General features: G+C 37.2%; 1 pseudogene; it reads right to left on the bottom strand.

Moving 5' to 3' along the window:
- Window positions 1–2,113: 2,113 nt before the first annotated feature.
- On the bottom strand, window positions 2,114–4,891 carry LOC102139658 (heterogeneous nuclear ribonucleoproteins C1/C2 pseudogene; annotated as a pseudogene).
- Window positions 4,892–7,220: the final 2,329 nt, after the last annotated feature.

Genomic DNA, 7,220 nt, shown 5'->3' with positions numbered 1-7,220 from the left:
TCTTTAGTTTTTTCTAAGTATAACATCAAACATCATGTTGTCTGCAAACAAGGGTAATTCAATTTCTTCCTTTCCAATCTGGATGCTCTTTATTTCTTTCTCTTGCATAATTGCTGTGGCCAGGACTTCCAGTATTATGTTAAATAAAAACGGTAAAAGTGGGCATCCTTGTCTTGTTCCAGATCTTAGAGGAAAGGCTTCCAATTGTCTCCCATTCAGTACTACATTATCTGTGAGTTTGTCATATACGGCCTTTATTATTTTAAGGTACGTTCCTTCCATTTCCAGTTTGTTGGGAGTTTTTGTCATAAAGGGATGTTGACATTTATCAAATGCTTTTTTCAGCATCTACTGAGATGATTTTATGTTTTTTCTTCCAGGTTCTGTTAATGTGATGTATCATGTTTATTGATTTGCATATCTTGAGCCATCCTTGCATCCCTGGAATAAATTCCACTTGATCACGATGAATGATCCTTTTAATGTGTTGTTAAATTCAGTTTGCTAGTATTTTGTTGAGAATTTTTGCATCAGTGTTTATCAGTAATATTGGCCTGTAGTTTTGTGTTGTGTCCTTGTCTAGTTAGTATCAGGGTAATGCTGACTTCATAGAATGTGTTCCCTCCTTTTCAATTTTTTTTAAAGAGGTTCAGTAGAACTGATATTAGTTTGGTATAACTTAGCAGTGAAGCCATCAGGTCTTGGGCTTTTCTTTGATGGGATACTTTTTATTACAGCTTTGATCTTGGTACTTGTTACTGGTTTGTTGAGGTTTTCTATTTCCTCATGGTTTAATCTTGGTAGGTTGTATACGTCCAGAAATTTTTCTAAGGTTTTCCAATTTGTTGGCATATATAGTTGTTCATAATAGTCTCTAATTATTGTTTACATTTCTGTGACTTGAGTTGTTATGTTTCTCTTTTGTTTATGATTTTATTTATTTGAGTCTTTCATGTTCCACATGCTGATGGAAGAATGTGTATTCTGTAGCAGCTGGGTGAAATTTTCTGTAAAAGTGAATTAGGCTCATTTGTTCTCATGTATAGTTTAACTCCAGTGTTTCTTTGTTGGTTTTATGTCTGGATGATTTGTCCATTACTGAGAGTAGGATGTTGAATCCCCTACTCTTATTGTATTGTAGCCTCTTTCTCCCTTTATATCTATTAATGTTTGCTTTTATACTTGGAAGCTCCATTGTTGGGTGTATAGATATTTATAATTGTATATTGTCTTGCTGAATTGTCCCCTTTCGCATTATATAATGACTTCCCTTGTCTCTTTTTATAGTCTTTGATTTTTAGTCTATGTATTAGTCTGTTTTCACACTGCTATAAAGAACTACCTGAGACTGGCTAATTTATTTTAAAAAAAAAAAAAGAGAGAGAGAGAGAGCTTTAATTGACTCACAGTTCCACATGGCTGGAGGGGCCTCAGGAAATGTATAATCATGGTGGAAGGCAAAGGGGAAGCAAGACACATCTTGCAGTAGCAAGAGAGAACAAGGGGGTAAGTGTCACACTTTTAAACCATCAGATCTCATGAGAACTCAATCACTATCATGAGAACAGCATGGGGGGAAACTGCTCCCATGATCCAATCACCTCCCATTTGGTCTCTCCTCCCAGCAACAGGGATTACAATTTGAGATGAGATTTGGGTTGGGACACAGAGACAAACTGTATCAGTCTACTTTATCTGATAAAAGTATAGCTGCTCCTGCTCTTTTTTGGTTTCCAGTTTCATGGAATATCTTTTTCCATTCCTTCACTTTAAGTCTATATGTGGTCTTTAAAGGTGAAGTTGCTTTCTTGTAGACAGCATATATTTGGGTCTTATTTCTTTTTTTTTTTTCTTTTTCTTTTTCTTTTTTTTTTTACATTATATCAGGTATTTTAATGTAGAGATGATTTAAAGTATACAGGAGACTATGTATAGGTTACATACAAATACTATGCCATTTTATGTAAGGGACTTGAACATCTGCAGATTGTGGTATTCACAGCTAAATAGACTGCTCTGTGCGGGGAAAGAGGCCCTACAGTGAAGTGAAAAGTAGACACTTGATTGTGGACTAATTTTTCCAGTATTTTCCAAAAACTTACAGCTAACAACATAATATTAAACATGTTTTATTAGCATCTTATACATCTGACACTCTCTCCTAAGCATCCAGTTTATTTTCTAGTCATGGGTTACTTACTAAAAGTCTGTGTAACAGGAGCTCACATCAGATCAGAAAACATCAAGTGGGTAGTATTTTTGACCGAATTAACATACCAAAGAAATTGCCTATATCATGTATATGGGCTCCAAGGGTAGTTCATAGTTCAGCCTCTTCATTCTTTTCTGCTTTTGTCACCTGATATAGAAAATGATCTATAAAATCCTTATAAATAAGACATGAGTTTTGCCTGTAATGAGTAGGATGAAAAAAGGCCAGGGCTGCATGCTATGAAACAATAGCAACTTTATAGGGGAATCCAAGGTTTGTGTGCACAAAAATTATAAACGTCATTTTCTGTTGTGCTGGAAAAACTGAAGTTTAAAACACAAATCAACTAAGCCTTTCAAGGATGAGGTATCACAACACTGGTAGCTGTTTAATATATTCATTTTAAGTAAGACTGGATGCTAAAAATACAATCACTGTAATTAATAAAGTTGAGGGAAAACACAAAGATCAGCTAATGGGGTAAAAGATCATTTAGGGTAAAATAAATGTAACATTCTTTATGTTCTCAATCACCTGGGAAGGCAAACTGTGGAGTATCAGGAAATAAGAGTTTTCTCATTTTCAGTAACATGGAGGTATACACTTCAGAATTCAGAAGGTAACTGAGGCTATAAATAGTAATTAAAAGAACAAAACAGAAGAAAGCAGGGGGAGTTCCATTGTCCAGCTGTTGCAATTTTCCTGAAATCTTATTTTTGAGTCTCTCCTATTTAAGGACAAAACAATTTAGCACACAACAAAAACCTCAAAAAGGGTGCCAGTTGGACCACAAAGCACTGAACTTTCATTAGGATGTAAAAGCCATTTTGAAAAACAATCTCCACTGTATGTCAAGTTATTTGACTCCTCAATGCAACATGCAACTCAATGAAATATAATTTGAGTAGTGTTGTGTTGGTATGTATCATGATTATGACTCCAAGAAAAATGTATCTAGTACATTCTAGAGGTTTTGTGGAGGACGCTGTAAAACAAAGTTTGAAGTAAACAATAATAAAATACAAAAATAAAAAACCAGGGTTTTTTTCCTCCAAATTCCTGGTTTAATAAGGACTTGTTTATTTTGAGGGAAAAAGGTCCCAAACATCAGGCTGTTCACAAAAATAACCCACAGTATCAACTTTAGAAAACAAATCTTAAGACTATAACACTAATTATTTTTCTAGAGGATGCATTTGACATGCCAACTCTCATTCACAAAAATACGTTGTTACATTTGTGTTGAACTGCCCCACACAGCACACTAATGTGGGGGTGTAACACACATACTTCTAACTCAAAGCTGCTTTCAGGAGCTACTCAACTAAATGAGATTGCCTTTGCAGTTAGGGAAGCAACTACTGAACTTATGTATGAATGAAAAGAACTGTACTCCCTGCATAACAAGAGATTATTTTGGAGACAGTTGATAAAAACCATACATCCTTTTTATTGTTAAGTCATAAAGAGGTATCAAAATTAAAAGTAAAAATTACAGGGTAAGACTTAACAAAACTACTAGGAGCGTCAAAGGAAGTGAAAATGGGACTAGGCGTGGGGCAATATGAATTAATGAACATGGGAAGGACAAGGATGGGGAGAACAGTGAGCATGTGCTGAAGATACTAGGGGAGAGCATCTGGTGAAAAATTTGATCTTAGACAAGCGCCTAGGTAAAGAAATAATGGGATAAGATTTCTAAACCCCACTATGTGCTTAAGAGTCATCCTCGCCATTGGCGCTGTCTCTGTCATCCTCTCCTTCCTCAGCCTCTTTTTCATCATCCTTGATCAACTCCAGCTGGTCATCCCCTCGATCTTCATTATCATCATCATCCAGTAGGTCCCCCTCCTCAGCAGAGTCATCTGCACCCCCCGCAGACTCCATCTTCACATTAGTCTCATCTTTCTTCACGGAGCTGCTGCTCTGCTCCTCTTCTGACCTATCGTTCTTCATCTCTACTGCTTGTTTGCTCTGTTCCTTTTCAATTTTTTCCAGGTTTTCCAGGAGAGAATCCACTTTTTGTTTTATCTGGGTCAACTCCTTCTTAATGGCCTGAAGGTCATCTCCTTTCAACTTTCCAGACTTGGAAGATCCCCGCTGTCCACTCTTAGAATTGAAGCCACTTTTGCCCCTTCGTGAGGTGTTTCCTGATACATGCTGACGTTTCGAGGGCACTACAGCCCGAGCAATAGGAGGAGGAGGAGGTACACGTGCTGGGTAACTGTATATCCTATCATAATAGTCCCGTTGAAAGTCATAGTCCAAGTCAAAAGAGGAGCCGTACATCTCCGCTGCAGATCGTTTCACACCTGCTTTTCCTCGGTTCACTTTTGGCTCTGCAGCCAGGTTAATATCTAAAACCTGGCCAGCAATCATTCTGCCATCCTCTCCTGCTACAGCAGCCCGGGCATTTCTCTCATTAACATATTGAACGAAGGCAAAGCCCTTATGAACAGAGCAGCCCACAGTTTTGCCATACTTCGAAAAGATTGCCTCCACATCAGATTTCTAGACCACAAGAGTGTTGAGATTCCCAATGAACACACGGGAGTTCATGGAGCGAGGATCTGTCTTGTTGGTAACGTTGCTGGCCATTGTGTTTGATGATAAGGTTTCTCACAAAGCTGAAAACAGGAGGTGGGAGGGAGAAGAGATTCGATTCTGAGTCTCCTACTCCCGGATTCTGCGTGGAGAAACCGACTGCTAGTCGAGGTCGGCAACGCGGCCACAACCGCCCAGTCTTCACCTCTTCACAAAATCAGGTCTTATTTCTTTATCTATTCAGCCATGCTGTGCCTTTTATTTTTTATTTATTTTTATTTTTTAGAGATAGGATCTTGCTCTGTTGCCCAGGCTGGAGTGAAGTGGTGCAATCATACCTCACTGTGACCTCAAATTTATGGATTCAAGGGATCCTCCTGTCTCAGCCTCCCGAGTAACTGAGACTATGGGGATGTACCTCCACGTTCAGCTGATTAAAAATTTTTTTTTTTTTTTTGTAGAGATAGGGTTTTGCTACGTTGCCCAGACTGGGTTTGAACTACTTGCCTCAAGAAAGTCTCCCATCTGAGCCTCCTAAAGTGCTGGGATTGTAGGAATGAGCCACTGCAGTTGGCCCCTCTGTGCCTTTTAGTTGGAGAATTAAACCCTTTTACATTCAGTGTTATTATTGATAAGTAAGGACTTACTACTTCCGTTTTGTTGCTTATTTTCTGGTAGTCTTGAAACTCCTCTCTTCCTTTCTTCCTTTTTATTGTCTTTCTTTGTGGCTAGGTTATTTTCTTTGGTGGTATGTTTTAATTTATTACTTTTTATTTTTAGTGAATTTATTAGAGGTTTTTACCCTGTGGTTACCATGAGACTTACAAAAGACATCTTATAGATATAACAAGGTATTTTAAAGAGATGACAATTTATCTTAGATCATAAAGAACAGAAACAAAGAAAAAAGGAAGAAACCTCTATACTTTAACTCCATACCTCTTACATTTTGACTTTACGTTTGACTCAGTTTACATGTTCTATACTGCCTATATCTTAAGAGATTTCTATAGCCATTATTGTTTATCTTTTATGTTTCATACTAGAGTTATGAGTGGATTGCATACCACAATTACAGCAGTAGAGTATTCTGGGTTTGTTTGTGTGTTTAATTTTACCTATGGGTTTTACACTTCCAAATTTTTTATTTTTGCACATTAGTGGATTTTTTTTTTCTCAGATTGAAATCTTCCCTTTAGCATTTCTTACAAGACAGGTCTGGTGGTGGTGAATTCTCTCAGCTTTTCCTGGTCATGGAGCAACGTTATCTCTTCTTCATATTTGAAGGATAGCTTTCCTGGATACAGCACTCTTAGATGGCAGACTTTTCTTTCAGCACTTTAAAAATGGTGTCTCACTCCATCTTGACCTGTATCGTTTCTGTTGAGGAGACTATTGCCAAACAAATTGCAGCTCTTTTATTTGTTATTTGCTTCCTTTCACTTGACGCTTTTAGAATCCTCTCTCTGTCCTTCATTTTTGAAAATTTGATTATTATATGCCTGGGGGCAGTCTTATTTGGGTCAAATCTGTTTGTTGTTCTCTGACCTTCTGGTACCTGTATATTTATCTCTTTCTCAAGTTTTGAAAAGTCTTCCATTGTTATTTATTTAAATCATTTTCTACTCCTTTTTGTTGCTCAACTCCCTCTTGAATACCAACAATTCTTAGATTTGGTCTTTTGAGGCAATTTTCTATACTTTGTAGGTGATTTTCATTCCTTTGCATTCCTTTTTATTTTTTCTCTTTGATTGTATATTTTCAAATAGCCTGTCTTCAGGCTCACTAATTATTTCCTCTACTTGATCCATTCTGCTATTGAGAGCCTCTAACACATTTTTCAGTTCAGCAAATGCATTTTTCAGTTCTGATATTTCTGTTTGATTTTTAAAAGTTATTTCAACCTCTTTGTTAAATTTCTCAGAAAAAAATCTGAATTGATTTTCTGCCTTATCTTGGAGATTACTGAGTTTCCTTAAAACTGCTATTTTGCATTCTTGGTCAAAGAGTTCATATATTGCCATTTCATTGTGGTCAGTCACTGGTTTGTTTGTCCACTGGAGATGTCATGGCTCTATTTGCTGTTGTTTATTATGAATGTATATCTAAGTCATTGCATTGATGAATTAGTTATGTATTTTAGTCTTCTGTCTGGCTTGTTTGGGTTTTTACTGGATATGTTTGCTTAGAGATTCTTTGTAATTTACCTGTTGATTATCTTTCTTTTTTTTTCTTTAGATTGCTGCCTCCTTTTCAGCACTAGATAGTGCCTCAAGCCCAGGTTTGCCTCTCTTCTAGTAAACAAACAGAGTGCCAGCCAGGGGAGCTGTAGAATGAACTTTCTACAGTGTAGTGCTGCTGAACAGTCACTCTGATTTGGTGTCTCCTTTGGTCCAGGTACAGAGCAGAGTTTCTAGGGCTGGGGTTACTAATGCCCCCCTCCCCTTTGCCTTTACCTCTCTTT

The sequence above is a fragment of the Macaca fascicularis genome, chromosome 6 (genome assembly GCF_037993035.2).
Source record: "Macaca fascicularis isolate 582-1 chromosome 6, T2T-MFA8v1.1".
Classification (NCBI taxonomy): domain Eukaryota; kingdom Metazoa; phylum Chordata; class Mammalia; order Primates; family Cercopithecidae; genus Macaca; species Macaca fascicularis.
Note: the sequence above shows the minus strand (reverse complement) of the source record. Positions and strands in the feature narration are given on the sequence as shown.